The sequence below is a fragment of the Scyliorhinus torazame genome, chromosome 12 (assembly GCF_047496885.1).
Source record: "Scyliorhinus torazame isolate Kashiwa2021f chromosome 12, sScyTor2.1, whole genome shotgun sequence".
NCBI lineage: Eukaryota > Metazoa > Chordata > Chondrichthyes > Carcharhiniformes > Scyliorhinidae > Scyliorhinus > Scyliorhinus torazame.
This window is the reverse complement of record NC_092718.1, coordinates 116,849,601-116,867,298: the sequence shown is the minus strand read 5'-3', so window position 1 is coordinate 116,867,298 and position 17,698 is coordinate 116,849,601. Positions and strand designations below refer to the sequence as shown.

Here is a 17,698-nt window from a genome sequence, read left to right as displayed (position 1 = left end):
AACATTCTTTCTCAATCTACCTTGCCCAACCTTGTCAGTGTTGTGCAAGTTTCTGTGATATACTCTCTCACTTTTTAAAACTCTAATGAACATAATCCTAACCGATTTAGTCTCTCCTCATATGACAGTCCTGCCATCCCTGGAAGCAGCCTGAGAATCCTTCGTGGCACTCCCTCCAGAGCAAAACCATCCTTCCTTAGATAGCCAAACTGCAAACAATACTCCAGGTGTAGCCTCAGCAATGCACATTACAATTGTTGTAAATCATATCTGCCCTTACACTGAAATCCTCTCACTCTGAAAGCCAACAAACCATTTGCCTTCTTTACTGCCTGCTGTACCTGCGCACTTAATTTCAGCGATTGATACACAAGGAAGCAATGTCTCGCTGAGTTTCTACTTCTCTCAGTTTACATTAATCGAAATGGTAATCTGCCTTCCAATGTTTCCTATCGACGTGGATAAACCGCATGTATTCACATCGTAATATATCTGACATGCATTTGCCCGCTATGTCAGCCTGTACAAATCCCGCTGAAGCATCTCTGCATTCTTCTCACAGCTCACCCTCCCACAACACATTGTCTTTCCTGTAATTGGGATTTAGTTCCTTCGTCCAATAAATAATAATGAAGAGTTGGGGTCCTTGCACAGATCACTACGGTGCCTGAATAGGCATTGCCTGCCAGTCAGAAAAAGATCCAGTCATTCAAATGTCTGCTAACCAGCTTTTTTCCCATCTCGAGACACGACCCGTAATCCTATTCGCTTTACATATTAATCTGCTACGTTAGATAAAATCAAATGCTTTCTGAAAGTCTGACAACATGGCATCCACCTCTTCTCCCAGGTTAACTCGACCAGTTATGACTTCACAGATTTATTGCAGATTTGTCAAGCATGATTTTCCTTTCGTAAATCCATGCTGATTTTGTCTGATTACATCATTGCTTTCTGAATGGTGTACTACAACGGACGGTAGGCGCACTGGTCTATAGTTCCCTGATTTGTCTATCCCTCCCTTTTTGGATCTCGGGTTGCATTCAATACCCTTAAATCGGTAGGAGCATTTCCAGAGTCCAAATAATTTTGGAAAATGACCAGCAATGAACGTACTATTTCCACAGCCACGTCTTAAGTACTCTGGAATGAAGATTATCATACCATGCAGTTTTAACAAACTTCAATTCCATTAATTTCCCCCAAGCGATATATTTACTCAGATTAATTTCCTTCAGGCTCCCACCGAAACCTATGCTTTATCAATACTTCCGGTAAATTATCCACGTCTTTCTTGGTGAAGACAGATGCAAAGTATGAATGTAGTTCCTCAGCCATCTTTTTGTTGACTGTTATGAATCGCCCCATTTCTTACTGCTCGGGGCCGACATTCGTTTTCATCCATCTTTGTGTGCAGTCAGTATGTATGTTGACTGTTAGTTTACTTCAAATTGTATTTTCCCGTTGTTAATCAAACCCTGCTCCTCCTTAGCTAAATTTGAAAGTGTTCCCAATCCTCAGGGCTATCGCATTTTCCTGCTAATTTGTATGTTTCTTCTTTGATTCCAATACGATATATAATGTCCATTGTTTGGCCACAGTTCTCTTTCTACTCGTTAGCCAAACAGAATTACATCATTTTTGGAGTTCACCTACTTATTCCTTGGTAACATGTCATTGTCTATCCGCTGTCCTTCCTTTCAGTTATGTTTCTCTGTCATAGCCAGCTCATGCCTCATACCAGCATTGTTACATTTCATGTGGTCCAGTACCCGTATCTCAGAATGAACTACTTAACTATTAATATTGATCAAGAATTTCACCATGTTATGGTCACTCATCCCCAAGGGTTTTATCGCAACTAGATTGCCAAGGAATCCTTTCTCAGTACACAACACCCAGTCCAATATGACCTGCTCCTTTCTTCGTTACTTAACATATTGCTCCAGAAAACCATCCCCTATCAACTATATAAATTCATCCTTCATTATACTGCAACTAATTTGAGTCACCCAATTTATATGAAGGGTGATGTCATTGTAGTTAACTCTAAAAATTGCGTCAAAGAATGTGATTAACTGCGTCTCTACTCAACGCTTATGCAGTTTAAAAGAAATAATTAACGAGAGAGACAGTTCCTAAATTGACTTATCGTTACCCTCTGCCCATAATTGTTTCAGTGCTCATTCCAGTGACATTATTTACCGGATATACATTAAAAATAAGAGATGCGACCGTCCCTTTGCATGCACATTCAAACAATACACGTAGCTTGAATTTCAAATTAAAAACCAGCATTTTAAAGTTACTATTGCTTCAATTTCTGGACTGTCTCCCTCGTTAATTGATTAGTGAAAGTATTCTGGAGAAGGACTCCAGGGATAGTGGATTGCAGTAAGTTACTACTTTTACGAAACTTAGCCTCTTCACATTGTAGGACGCATGGTTGCTTCAAGATTCACAGGAATCTTATGAATGAGAGCTGGCTTGGCAGAGAGTGTGGGAAGATAACTATCTTTTTGTTGGCACCGTCGAAAACTCGAGGACAATTATCTCAGGTGAGTGATGACAGCAGCAACTGTCATTTGGCGAACTCATTTTACTTGTTATGGCCAAGATGTGAAGTGATCTGCCGAGATTATGTTGGCCGAAAATACCGTCAAAATTTGCCCAACTAAAATTTGTTATTTTTCTGAAGACGGGAAAATTATTTATTGAGAAAAAAGGACAGAATGGCACTGGTTGAGATAATTTGGCTGGAAGGAATTTGCAAAGGCACGGCGGGCAGAAAGATTTTTGTCTCTGATACCAACATCCTGTAAGTCATCTAACCTCTTCTAAAAGAATATTGTTAAGAAAAATACTAATTCTATTTGCACTACTTTAAAAAAAATGTTTTTCATTGAGTTTTGGGTGTGCAAAACTGATATACGTATGAACAAACAGTGGGAGTTCAACAACATTATATATAAGATCAATTAGGATTATTTACACAGAGATCGGTTTTGAGTATTTACATAAATACATCAGTTTTCCCCTCATTTTCTTCTATTTCTTCCTTACAGTGTTTGCCGTGGTGATTGTGGTGATTGTGGTCCCCTGTGGTTCGCTCCCCAACTGTTTTCCCTTTGCATTTCTTCCCTCTGTCCCAGGTTGTTGTTGCCACCCCTCCCCTTGTTTCTACTGGATGTTTTGTTGGGCTTGTCTGTGTTTCTTGTTCCCTTGACCTCACCCACCCCCCTCTCGCCCATTTCCTTACCGTGTCATAGCTACACAGTCCTGATATTTGGCGTACTAGATATTGACGTCGGACTTGGATCAACCGAGTGAATGGCTACCACGTTTTCTGAACGCATTCTTCCGACCCTCGGATGGCGAATTTGATTTCCTCCATTTGAAGAAATTCCAACAGGTCGGACAGCCAGTTTACAGCTTTGGTGATGTGGGTGGTGACCCTTACCGCCACCCGAACAGACGTCTGGAGCAGACGATTAGGGAGGCAAAGGCAAGAGCGCCACCGTCCTCTCCATGAATAGATCTGGCTGTTCTGATACCCGAAGACTGCCACTCTAGGGCATGGCACCATCCTCACTTACCCCATCGCTTTGGCTATGACCTCAAACAAGGCTGCCCAGTCTCCATCAAGTCTGGGGCAAGGCCAGGACATGTAGGCGCGGTTGGCCGGGCGTTCTCGGCACCGTTCGCATCTGTGATCCACCTCCACGATCAACCTACTCATTCTGGTTCTGGTTAACTGGGCTCTGAGTGCCACTTTTAGCTGCATTAGGCTTAGCCTTGGACATATGGACGTGGAGTTGACCCTGTACAGTGCTTCCGTCCAGAGGCCCCACACTATTTCAAACCCAAGTCCTCATCCCACTTCTAACTTGTCTCATCCAGTTGGATGTTGGGCCCCCTAGCAGTCGTCTGTACATGTCACCCTGTGTTTTTTTTCCCTAAGATGTCCGCGTCCAACAGGTCTTCTGGCAGTGAGTGTCGTGTTGGCCGTGGGTACATCCTTACGTCTTTTCCTTGGATGATTTGTAGGTATCTAAGTTCGTTAGACACACCACCTCTGCTGGAATAGTTCTGTCAGCTCTTCGAGCGTTGTTACCCTGTTGTTTGTCCCGAACTGTCAACATCCCCCAATCCTGACTCTTCCTTTTCAAGGAGGCGTCCATGGTCGCCGACGTGAACCCGGCGCTGTTGCAGATGGGGCTTTATCGAACACCTTAGTTAACTCGAAATGCTGTAGCAGTTGATTCCACTACTGGACTGTTGCTACCAATAGTGGTCTCGTTGAACAGTTATTAGGTGGGGATGGGAGTGCCACCGTGGTTAGGTCCCGGGGAGATATACATCTGGAGGAGCCCACCTTTGAGCATCCACTCAGCCTCTGGCTCCTTTATCCATCCTTTTGCTCTTTCTGCCACGAGCTAGTCAGAGTAGAACATAGAACATAGAACAATACAGCGCAGTACAGGCCCTTCGGCCCACGATGTTGCACCGAAACAAAAGCCATCTAACCTACACTATGCCATTATCATCCATATGTTTATCCAATAAACTTTTAAATGCCCTCAATGTTGGCGAGTTCACTACTTTAGCAGGTAGGGCATTCCACGGCCTCACTACAATTTGCGTAAAGAACCTACCTCTGACCTCTGTCCTATATCTATTACCCCTCAGTTTAAAGTTATGTCCCCTCGTGCCAGCCATTTCCATCCGCGGGAGAAGGCTCTCACTGTCCACCCTATCCAACCCCCTGATCATTGTGTATGCCTCTATTAAGTCTCCTCTTAACCTTCTTCTCTCCAACGAAAACAACCTCAAGTCCATCAGCATTTCCTCATGAGATTTTCCCTCCATACCAGGCAACATCCTGGTAAATCTCCTCTGCACCCGCTCCAAAGCCTCCACATCCTTCCTGTAATGCGGTGACCAGAACTGTACGCAATACTCAAAATGCGGCCGTACCAGAGTTCTGTACAGCTGCAACATGACCTCCCGACTCCGGAACTCAATCACTCGACCAATAAAGGCCAACACTCCATAGGCCCTCTTCACAACCCTATCAACCTGGGTGGCAACTTTCAGGGATCTATGTACATGGACACCTAGATCCCTCTGCTCATCCACACTTTCAAGAACTTTACCATGAGCCAAATATTTAGCATTCCTGTTATTCCTTCCAAAGTGAATCACCACACACTTCTCTACATTAAACTCCATTTTCCACCTCTCAGCCCAGCTCTGCAGCTTATCGATATCCCTCTGTAACCTGCTACATCCTTCCACACTATCGACAACACCACGACTTTAGTATCGTCTGCAAATTTACTCACCCACCCTTCTGCGCCTTCCTCTTGGTCATTGATAAAAATGACAAACAGCAACGGCCCAAGAACAGATCCTTGTGGTACTCCACTTGTGACTGTACTCCATTCTGAACATTTCCCATCAACCACCACCCTCTGTCTTCTTTCAGCTAGCCAATTTCTGATCCACATCTCTAAATCACCCTCAATCCCCAGCCTCCGTATTTCCTGCAATAGCCTACCGTGGGGAACCTTATCAAACGCTTTGCTGAAATCCATATACACCACATCAACTGCTCTACCCTCATCTACCTGTGTTCAGTCAGCATCGCAAAGAACTCAATAAGGTTTGTGAGGCATGACCTACTCTTCACAAAGCCATGCTGACTATCCCTGATCATATTATTCATATCTAGATGATTATAAATCTTGTCTCTTATAATCCCCTCCAAGACTTTACCCACTACAGACGTGAGGCTCACCGGTCTATAGTTGCCGGGGTTGTCTCTGCTCCGCTTTTTGAACAAAGGGACCACATTTGCTGTCCTCCAGTCCTCTGGCACTATTCCTGTAGCCAATGATGACATAAAAATCAAAGCCAAAGGTCCAGCAATCTCTTCCCTGGCCTCCCAGAGAATCCTAGGATAAATCCCATCAGGTCCCGGGGACTTATCTATTTTCAGCCTGTCCAGAATTGCCAACACCTCCTCCCTACGTACCTCAATGCCATCTATTCTATTAGTCTGGGGCTCAGCATTCTCCTCAACAACATTATCTTTTTCCTGAGTGAATACTGACGAAAAATATTCATTTAGTATCTCGCCTATCTCTTCAGACTCCACACACAATTTCCCATCCCTGTCCTTGACTGGTCCTACTCTTTCCCTAGTCATTCGCTTATTCCTGACATACCTATAGAAAGCTTTTGTATTTTCCTTGATCCTTCCTGCCAAATACTTCTCATGTCCCCTCCTTGCTCGTCTTAGCTCTCTCTTTAGATCCTTCCTCGCTACCTTGTAACTCTCCATTGCCCCAACCGAAACTTCACACCTCATCTTCACATAGGCCTCCTTCTTCCTCTTAACAATAGATTCCACTTCCTTGGTAAACCACGGTTCCCTCGCTGGACGCCTTCCTCCCTGCCTGACCGGTACATACTTATCAAGAACACGCAGTAGCTGATCCTTGAACAAGCCCCACTTGTCCAGTGTGCCCAACACTTGCAGCCTACTTCTCCACCTTATCCCCCCCCCCCCCGCCCCCCCCCCCCCCCCCAGGTCACGTCTAATGGAATGATAATTGCCCTTCCCCCAGCTATAACTCTTGCCCTGCGGTGTCTCCTTATCCCTTTCCATCATTAACGTAAACGTCACCGAATTTTAGTCACTGTCCCCAAAGTGCTCTCCTCCCTCCAAATCCAACACCTGTCCAACAATCATGGGGGATTTTAATCTGCATGTTGATTAGTTTAACCAAGTCGGTCAAGGCAGCCTTGAGGAGGAGTTTATAGAATGTATCAGCGATAGTTTCCTAGAACAGTATGTAATGGAACCGACGAGGGAACAAGCGGTCCTAGATCTGGTCCTGTGTAATGAGACAGGATTGCTTAATGATCTCATAGTTAGGGATCCTCTCGGAAGGAGCGATCACAATATGGTGGAATTTAAAATACAGATGGAGGGTGAGAAGGTAAAATCAAGCACTAGTGTTTTGTGCTTAAACAAAGGAGATTACAATCGGATGAGAGAAGAACTCGCTCAGGTAGACTGGGAGCAAAGACTTTCTAGTGAAACAGTTGAGGAACAGTGGAGAACCTTCCAAGTGATTATTCACAGTGCTCAGCAAAGGTTTAGACCAACAAAAAGGAAGGATGGTAAAAAGATGGAAAATCGACCGTGGATATCTAAGGAAATAAGGGAGAGTATCAAATTGAAGGAAAAATCATACAAAGTAGCAAAGATCAGTGGGAGACTCGAGTACTGGGAAATCTTTAGGGGCAACAGAAAGCTACTAAACAAAGCTATAAAAAAGAGTAAGATAGATTATGAGAGTAAACTTGCTCAGAATATAAAAACAGATAGTAAAAGTTTCTACAAATACATAAAACAAAAAAGAGTGGCTAAGGTAAATATTGTTCCTTTAGAGGGTGAGAAGGGAGATTTAATAATGGGAGATGAGGAACTGGCTGAGGAACTGAACAGCATTTTTGGTCGGTCTTCACAGTGGAAGACACAAATAACATGCCAGGGACTGATGAAAATGGGGCTATGACAGGTGAGGAACTTGAGAGGTTTGTTATCACCAAGGAGGTAGTGATGGGCAAGCTATTGTGGCCAAAGGTAGACAAGTCTCCTGGACCTGATGCAATGCATCCCATAGTGCTAAAAGAGATGGCTAGGGAAATTGCAAATGCACTAGTGATAATTTACCAAAATTTACTGGACTCTGGTGTGGTCCCGGCGCATTTGAAATTAGCAAACGTGATACCACTGTTTAAAAAAGGAGGTAGGCAGAAAGTGGGTAATTATAGGCCAGTGAGCTTAACTTCGGTAGTAGGGAAGATGATGGAATCTATCATCAAGGAAGAAATAGCGAGGCATCTGGATGGAAATTGTCCCATTGGGCAGACGCAGCATGGGTTCATAAAGGGCAGGTCGTGCCAAACTAAATTAGTGGAATTTTTGAGGACATTAACAGTGCGGTAGATAACGGTGAGCCAATGGATGTGGTATATCTGGATATCCAGAAAGCCTTTGACACGGTGCCACACAAAAGGTTGTGCATAAGATAAAGATGCATGGCATTAAGGGGAAAGTAGTAGCATGGATAGAGGATTGGGTAATTAATAGAAAGCAAAGAGTGGTGATTAATGGGTGTTTCTCTGGTTGGCAATCAGTAGCTAGTGGTGTCCCTCAGGGATCAGTGTTGGGCCCACAGCTGTTCACAATTTACATAGATGATTTGGAGTTGGGGACCAAGGGCAATGTGTCCAAGTTTGCAGACGACACTAAGATAAGTGGTAAAGCAAAAAGTGCAGTGGATACTGGAAGTCTGCAGAGGGATTTGGATAGGCTAAGTGAATGGGCTAGTGTCTGGCAGATGGAATACAATGTTGACAAATGCGAGTTTATCCATTTTGGTAGGAATAACAGCAAAAGGGATTATTATTTAAATGATAAAATATTAAAACATGCTGCTGTGCAGAGAGACCTGGGTGTGCGAGTGCATGAGTCGCAAAAGGTTGGTTTACAGGTGCAACAGGTCATTAAGATGGCAAATGGAATTTTGTCCTTCATTGCTAGAGGGATGGAGTTTAAGACTAGGGAGGTTCTGTTGCAATTGTATAAGGTGTTAGTGAGGCCACACCTGGAGTATTTTGTTCAGTTTTGGTCTCCTTACTTGAGAAAGGACGTACTGGCAGTGGAGGGTGTGCAGAGGAGATTCACTAGGTTAATCCCAGATCTGAAGGGGTTGGATTACGAGGAGAGGTTGAGTAGACTGGGACTGTACTCGTTGGAATTTAGAAGGATGAGGGGGGGATCTTATAGAAACATATAAGATTATGAAGGGAATAGATAGGATAGATACGGGCAGGTTGTTTCCACTGGTAGGTGAAAGCAGAACTAGGGGGCATAGCCTCAAAATAAGGGGAAGTAGATTTAGGACTGAGTTTAGGAGGAACGTCTTCACCCAAAGGGTTGTGAATCTATGGAATTCCTTGCCCAGTGAAGCAGTAGAGGCTCCTTCATTAAATGTTTTTAAGATAAAGATAGACAGTTTTTTGAAGAATAAAGGGATTAAGGGTTATGGTGTTCGGGCCGGAAAGTGGAGCTGAGTCCACAAAACATCAGCCATGATCTCATTGAATGGTGGAGCAGGGTCGAGGGGCCAGATGGCCTACTCCTGCTCCTAGTTCTTATGTTCTTATGTTCTGCGGTCGCTGCCCAGTAGTAACATTGTATATTTGGGATGGCTAGGCCACACGTGGATCTCATTCTCAGCACTATTCTCTTTGGAATCCTTGCATTCCCCACTCACCGCACCCCTTCCCCATACAACCGCCATAATCAGTTTGTCCAGGGAATTGAATAAGGCCTTTGGGAGAGAGTTCCGGATCATTCGAAATAGGAAGAGAATGCTGGGTATTCCGTTCATTTTGATCAGGGAGTGTGTTCCATCTCTGCATGTCTCATTTTTATTTTCCTCCGTCACGCTGGCCAGGTTCCGCATACAACTCCCGGTCTACTCGTGAGCGATCTGGAACCCCAGTTGGCGGAATTTGTGCCGGGGATGTTTAAGCGACAGCCCCTCGAGCTCTACTCTTACACTTGCGGGTTCTCGAGAAGATCGCATTTCTGCCCAGGCTATGTTTGTAGTCTGAAACGGTTCCAAACTCTTTCAAGAACACCATGATTCCTTCCATGCTGCTTCGCATGCTCGAGAAAAAGAAGTTTAGACCCTCTGCATTGAGCAACAGTCTGCACTCTCGACCTCCTCTCCAGATCCCTTTGCAATTCTTTGCCGTCCTGAGCGCAATCGCCAGTAGTTCGATTGATAATGCGAACAGCTGCACGGGTGATGGACATCCCTGCCTTGTGCTCCTATGCAGCTGGAATTACTTAGAGCTGGTGGTGTATGCATGTACGCTCGCCCTGGTAGCGTTGCTCATGACTTTCACCCAGGTGGCAAACCCTGTTCCATGGCCGAACTGCTCCAGTACATCAATGAGGTACTTCTGTATGACTCTCAGCAGGCGCCTGATGTTCCCCAAGACAAAGCCGATCTGGTCTTCCGGAACCACCTCTGGAATGTAATTATCCAGCCTTCTGGCCAAGATATTGGCCAGTAATTTGGGTTCGACGTTAAGCAGTGATATGGGTCTGTAGGAACCGCATTCTCTTGGATATTTGTCTTTTGAAGGTGTCCGCGTGATTGAGGCTTCTGCTAGCGTGGGCGGCAGTGTTCCACTCGCCAACTAGTATGTGAACATTTCCTGCAAGTCTGGGTCCAGTGGTTTTGCTAATTCTTAGCAAAGGCCCGCTGAGAAACCATCTGGTCCCTGTGCCTTCCCCACCTGGTTGGAGCTAATGCTCTCTATGTCCATCCCAGTTCTAATGGTGTTTCCAGGCCCAGTTTCCTGTACTCACCCAGATATAACATGGCCAATCCATGAAGGACCTGCTTCATCCTAGAGTCACTAACTGGGGGATTACTGGTGTACAGCCCCTTGGAGAATGTCTCAAAGGCCTTGTCGCCCTTGTCCAGTTCCAGTACTAATTTGCGTCTGCTGTCCCTGAACAGTACTACTTCCCCCGTGACTTCCTGCTGTCTCAGCTGGTGAGCGAGCAAGCGGCTAGACTTGTCTTTGGCACGTACACGGCCCCCAGTGCCTGGCGGAGTTGGTGCACTGCATTCCTCGTCGAGAACAGATCAAAATCCATCAATAGTTTTTTCTTCTCCACAAGGAGCTCTCCGGTCTCGGCCTCAGAATATAATTGGTCCACGTCCAGTATGATGTCCGGTACCTGATGCCTTGTCGCCCTCTCCTTCCTCTACCTTTGTGCTTTAAAAACGATCGTTTATCTTGTGACCAAACCTTCAGTGCCACCCAGACCGGACCGCCGCATTCTGGTTATGAGTAATGTACTCGTCTCTGGCATGTGATATTTTCTCGCAAAAAGCCGTGTCCAACCTCCGGGGGCGGGGGGGGGGGGGGGGGGGGGACTTAGGCTCGGCCCGTCTCCAAACCCACACCCACACAAAAGGTTGCTGCATAAGAAAAAGATGCATGGATAGAGGATTGGTTAATTAATAGAAAGCAAAGAGTGGGGGATTAATGGGTGATTCTCTGGTTGGCAATCAGTAGCTAGTGTGTCCCTCAGGGATCAGGGTTGGGCCCACAGTTGTTCACAATTTACATAGATGATTTGGAGTTGGGGACCAAGGGAAATTTGTCCAAGTTTGCAGACGAGACTAAGATGAGTGGTGAAGCAAAAAGTGCAGAGGATACTGGAAGCCTGCAGAGGGATTTGGATAGGCTAAGTGACCCGCCCGCGGGTCCTATACGTAGTTAAAGTCCCACCCATCCCACAACCCCCATTGTCAGTAGATGCGTATATATGTAGGAAATGTACGTCGTGGTCTTCTGCATAAACCCCGCGTCATTCCAGTTGGGAGCAGACAAGTTACAGATGACAACCGGTGTCCCGGACGGGACACCGTTCACCAAGGTACACCGTTCCTCTGGGTCAGTAACCACATTGGTCGCCGTAAACATCGTTCTGTTATTTCAGGAAATGGCTACCACCTGGTCTTTGTTCCGTAGCAGGAATGGTAAATCTGTCCCGCCCACCACTTCCTTACCCGTAGTCCGTCCTTCTCCCCCAGGTGCGTCTCTTGGAGGAAGACTGTGTCTTCTTTCGTGTTTTTCACGTTAGCCATGTCTCTGGATCTTATAACTGGGCCGTTAAGTCCGCTGACGTGCCAGGAGACTATCCTTGTGGGTTTCCTTTTCCCCCGCCCCCCCCGCCCCCGGTGCCCGTCCACGTCCCCGCCCTGTGAGATCAACCATCCTTGCCTGTTGGACGCTGCTCTGAACTCCGTTTGTTACGTGGCTGTCGAAAATTGCCGCGGTCGCTTTTCTCTCCGTGAAGTCAGGCCACTGCATTCCGTGGTTTTCCTTTTACCAAGGAGTATCCAACATGGCCGCCAACTGTTGTTGACTGCGTGGATGAGCCCCTGAATTGCGTTGTTTGTCTTTGTCCATGGTCATTCCCAACTGGAGGCTTGCAGGGAAATTGTGCTCCAAGTGGCCACGTGTGGCCTGCTGTAGCCAATCAAATGCCCTCCGCCATCACTTATTCTCCCTTATGGTGTCTTTCCCTGCGCCCCTCGTTCCCCCCCACCCCCCGTACCACCACTCATCCAATGGTTACCACCCCTCCCACTCCCTTCCCCTACACCTCCAGGTCCGCTATCTACCCCTTCCCTCTGCCAGCCAACGTCCTCGTTGAGGGGGACGCGCTACTGTCTCTATCTTCCTCATGAATACCAGTGCGAGCAACCTCGCAAGTATAGTTATCCCCCACTCAGGATTTGGTGCACTTCCTCCCATTTGCCGATCTCTGAGCTCTTTTCCCGCAATTCCCCCACCTTACCTTGTGCATAGCTGTATTTCTATCTCCGTTCCCTCTGTTATCACACAATCTCTAAATCCAGACAGTGTTCTCGGGCGTAAAGTAGTCGCTGTGGTAATTGTCTAATGTAGGCTGCACAGATTGTAAAAGGGGGAGAAACTTTTTTAGTTGGTACTTTGCGGGCTCTTCATCGTTGGCCCTGCAACCATATCTCCCGGACGTCCTCTGCGACAAAAGTGTCAGCATCAGCAGGTAACATGAAAATGCGTTCCCTGACTTGCTACGTGACCAGGTGCTTGGCTGGGTTCAGCGTTCCGAATCCTACGCCGTTTCAACACAACGGGACCTTTGCTTTGTTAAATTCGGCCCGGCACTTGGCCAGGTCAGCCCCAATGTCCTGTTAGATCCTGATGTTGTGGCATTCTCAGCTGTAGGTGTGGGACTCCTGGACCATCGCAGGATTCTACCACGGCCCTGGACCGGTTTATTTTGCAATTATCGCCCTTAGTTGTTCACTAGTTTTGGACTTTAGACGGAGCGACTGGAGAGCCCTCTCGGTTTCTGGTGGGTTGTCGGAGCTGTCCCTTCCCTCCAGCTTACCCAGTGATTGGGCCACATTGTCTGTGGGCTTCCTAATTTCCAACCCGCTCGGTAGGCGCATGATATGGAGGTTCTGCCGCCTCGACCGGATTTCCTGATCCTCAACCTTTCTTCTGAAGCTGCCTTGTTATCATAGAATTTACAGAGCAGAAGGAGGCCATTCAGCCCATGGAGTCTGCACCGGCTCTTGGAAAGAGCACCCTACCCAAGGTCAACACCGCCACCCTATCCCCATAACCCAGTAACCCCACCCAACACTAAGGGCAATTTTGGACACTAAGGGCAATTTATCATGGCCAATCCACCTAACCCGCACATCTTTGGACTGTGGGAGGAAACCGGAGCACCCGGTGGAAACCCACGCACACACGGGGAGGATGTGCAGACTCCGCTCAGACAGTGACCCAATCCAGAATCGAACCTGGGACCCTGGAGCTGTGGAGCAATTGTGCTATCCACAAGGCTACCGTGCTGCCCTGTGTCGCGCCCCGCCTTGCTACCATCTATTCCGGGGCGACGCTTCGGTCGCCCAGGTCTTTTCCAGCCCTTTCAGACCTGTATTAGTTGTCTCCTGAGCCTCCAGTCACTTTTCGGCTTTGTCCAGGCCTATCTGCATGCTTGCCAGAGCTTTCGCCAACGCACACTTCACCGCCGCTTTTGTGTTTGACTTTGTCTCATCTCACTTATCCTTCAACTCTCTTGAGAGGACGGTCCTACATTCATCCCCTGGTGTGGTGGGGGGCGGGCTTTCCCTGTCGCTTGGTCTGGCGAACACAACGTAAATGAAGCCAAATAAGTCATTTTTAATCAGTCTCTATATAAACGATTTTATGGTGATCTCAATGCCTTTGGTCCGTACATCTTTGTAGTACCCATCGGACATATCCTGTCATTTAAAACTGTTACAGGGACTGATTTCGTTCCTTTTACAGAAAGCTGATACAAACATTAATGAACTAACTACTGTATTTATGTGCTACAGCAGTCTTACTATTTCATAGTTCGGCGTGCCATCCCCGGGTATCATTCTGCGAGAGATCAGTAAAAAAATAAATCTTCTTGATTTAATTTATATTTGTCATGTGCAAAACGAGTCGTTCTGAACATCTTATTTGTGAGAAAACTCCAGTCATGCCATGGGGCTTAAATACAGACGGTGGATAAAACTGACTTCATCTGCACTGATCAATATATCGTTGTGCCTGTTGCTGCCGGCATATTCCCAATTCTGCGGAACCAAATTGTGCGGCTTCAGGTGTGCTTTCCATTTATGACATGCTGGTTGCACCACGTGTAGATGTAAGGTGTTATCTGATCCGAGATATCCATTTTAGCGTTGTTTGTCGCATTCTATTCAACATGTACCACATGCGTCAATTAATGGACAATTTGACACGGCCTCTTTATCTTTTCTAACAGTGATCGTGAAGTTGACCCAGCTCCTCGAATCAGCAGGTACCACGAAATAATTGTTATATTCCTTATTCTTCCATCTTAAAAGTAACAAACTAAAGTGATATCAATGAACACAGCAGATACATGCGTGCAATTGAACATTGAAAAAAAATATCCTGGACTTAACATGCAGACATCTGAAGAGGGTCGAATAGGAGGTAAATCGGAGACATTGTGCTGGAATCCATAATTATGCAATTGCAGAGGTTATTAATGACAAGCAAATCACACTATGGCTTGTGTCGTGACAGGGAGCTCTTTAAAACTTTGGTCCTGAAATGGGGTCCAATATGTGCTGGAACATTAGGCGTTAAACATGATGAAAGAAAAGACTGCTTTCATTACACTCAGAGGAATACGCTTGCATCCCTCTTGTCCCGCTTACACTTAACCGTGTTATTGCGAATACCCAGGATTTCCCGGTTGAGACAAGATGATTCACTAAAGATACATATCATTCGGGACAATCTTGTTTGACCAGCCATAAGCCCACCACAGGGCTTGATGACCTATTTATTTGTCAGTGGAAGGTTAGTTGCAGGTGCATGGCATAGCGTTGTCCGTTTGTATAAAAGGACGTTGACAATCAGACATAATAACGATAATTGATTTAATGGAGGACAGCTCAGGGCACAACGTTTGCTTGAAGAGCTGATCAGAGTGTGGAACGAGATAAACAATAAATGCTGATTTGGAAAGTTACAGGGTGGAATCGACCTGCGAGGTTGGTAAAATTGCTAGATGTAGAATTTTAAAAGAAATCTGAACAAATATCCCTAACCGAATAAAAGATTGACTTCACAAGTATTACCTTTGCCTGTTTGTGCAAGCGGAACAAGGGTTTTAATTTCATGTGCAACCTGGTTTCATGGAACTCGTGTATTAAGCCGAAGGAACTGTTTGTAATCAGATTGTGTCGGCTGAAGTAAAATTGGAAACGTTGTTTTCTTTTCATTTGCCTTAATGAAATGTTATTCTAAATTAATCAAGCCTTTTGTTAAAGTTATAGTCTGGAGAAGCATTTTAGCTATTGTTGAGGCCTGACCAGGCGGTGAGAATAAATTGAGTGCTCATGCACTAGATTCTTTGGTATAGTTTCTTATTTGGCTTGGGGTATCGAACTCTAAGACCGGGGGTGTTCATGGGTGGACAGCATTTTCTCTGCGTCGAAATATTGCAAAGTTGTAAAATAGTCCATTCAGTTCAAAATAGGTCCTGGAGTGGAGGAAAGCACTCGGCATGATTTGAATGGAAATCGAAAGCAAAGCATTTGAGTTTAGCAGAAAAGCCGCAGTTACTCTTTCCAAAATGGTCAAAGAATGAAGAGATGATGGAACAATAGTTCAACATTTCAAATGACCAGCAACACAGACCAACTCAATAGAATTAGAACAGATTCAATAATAGGAACATTTCCTGATTTTCCAAATTGCAAACAGCATACTGGCAGTTACGCTCGCCAAAATACTATAGATTGTGGCGTGGGCGGTAAAGTGGCAGGTGGTATTTAACACAGAGACGTGTGAGGTCATGCGTTGATGAAGGTCAAATGGTTTGAGTGAATACAAAATAATTAGGAATATCATAAAGTAAGAGATCATGGTGGACAGGTATACAGGTCCGAGAAGGCAGTGGTTCAAGCAGCTCAGGTTTTAAAGAAAGCAGAGCTAATGTTCAACTTCGTTGGCAGGGATACGAAATCTAAAAGTAAGAATACAATATTGCAATTGTAAAAAAAATCACTGACGAGGCCACAACTGTATTATTATGATGTGAAGCTCAGGTCCCCACCTTCCAGGAAGAATATAATTTGTGTGGGGAAGTCGCAACCGGAGCATGAACATCGTTGTGCAGTAGTTGACCCATTGGCAGTTTTCGAGTTCATGACGTGTCCTTGATGAAACAGTAAATTCAGGTATTGCATAGTTCATCGTGTCTTGCTTTAGTAAATAAAACCTAAAATGTTGAACTCTAGGACTCGAAGTTTTTTTTTTAACTGAGCCAGTTGGAAACTATCGGTTGATAACTTTTTCAGAACTCGATATCTGGGATGGTCTTTCATTGACTCGATCATTAATTCGCGGCAGTAATTAGGACCAATGACTCGAACTATATTGCTGTATTACATGTTGGAATCGTCATTTTTTGTCATTGTGACACACAGACTAGTTGCATTGTAATGTTTGGGCAGTCATCTTTAAAGGCATAATTGACACCGCGGTGACTGATAAATGTACAGGCAGCATGTTAGAAAAGAGTGAGAAATCCAAACAGGAAAGACATGATGAATAGTTCTTGTAAAATGCACTGGGGATCATGAATATCGCCTTTATATTGACTTGACATAATAGCGTAAGTGTAATAAACACCTTTCTGAATTGGTGAAGCGCCAAAACATTTGACCACATGTACAACATAATTACATTTTCATCCACAATTTAAGACAGGAAAAATGCATGCACCCAAAATCTGATTGAAACGTGGACATTTCTACATTCTAGATTCCAACAGCAACAATTGTATTTCAGGAACGTTCCATCAATATAGGTTTGGACACATAATTTTGCTCTGTTCGTGTCAAATGGTGCAATGGCAGATGGGTCAACAGCCGTCCCTGCTGAAATATACTCTGGAGCGACCTCGACGTTCGTCTGACGTATTAATTCACGGCAATTTGCAGCGGCTGATGTAATTCCTGCCAAGAGCTTACATTCAGATGGCGAACCTATTGGTAACGAACAGGCCAATATATACAACGTGTATCTTGATATTTTCAGCGCTTCAAACAACATTTTCCCACATCAGTTGTGAGTTTGTATTAAAGTGAAGCAAGTAAGATTCGAATAGTTTGGAGAAGATTGATCTCTCCAAAGTGTTTTCCGAATCCAGATAGACACCGCAATGTGCACCATAATGTCTTTGAACAAAGTCTGAGGTGGAGAAAGATTATCCTTGCCAATGCCGTCGTTTGCAAAAGAAATGTAGTGATATCTCATTGTGTATATCTTCGCAGATGGAGAGGGATAAACAGTTGACTTATTTGGACTTAGACCTTCCGGAATTCTGTGGGAAGCCAAAAATATTTCCTGTGCTTCTTTCAGCAGTGCCGCATCCAAACGCGATGAACATTCCCAGGAGATACTCATTGCATGTAATCCTGACAAAATAGTCGAATTCAACCTCAATTCT

The 17,698-nt window shown here is 45.1% G+C and overlaps 1 long non-coding RNA gene across 1 annotated transcript in view; it reads left to right on the top strand.

Annotated features, from left to right (window-relative positions):
* The window catches only part of LOC140387223 (uncharacterized), a 56,914-nt gene extending 42,405 nt beyond the window's left edge, over positions 1-14,509 (top strand). Inside the window, exon 4 of the long non-coding RNA XR_011933787.1 lies at positions 14,474-14,509. This is a non-coding gene — a long non-coding RNA (uncharacterized lncRNA). The remainder of the gene's footprint in view (positions 1-14,473) is intronic.
* The last annotated feature ends 3,189 nt before the right edge of the window (positions 14,510-17,698 follow it).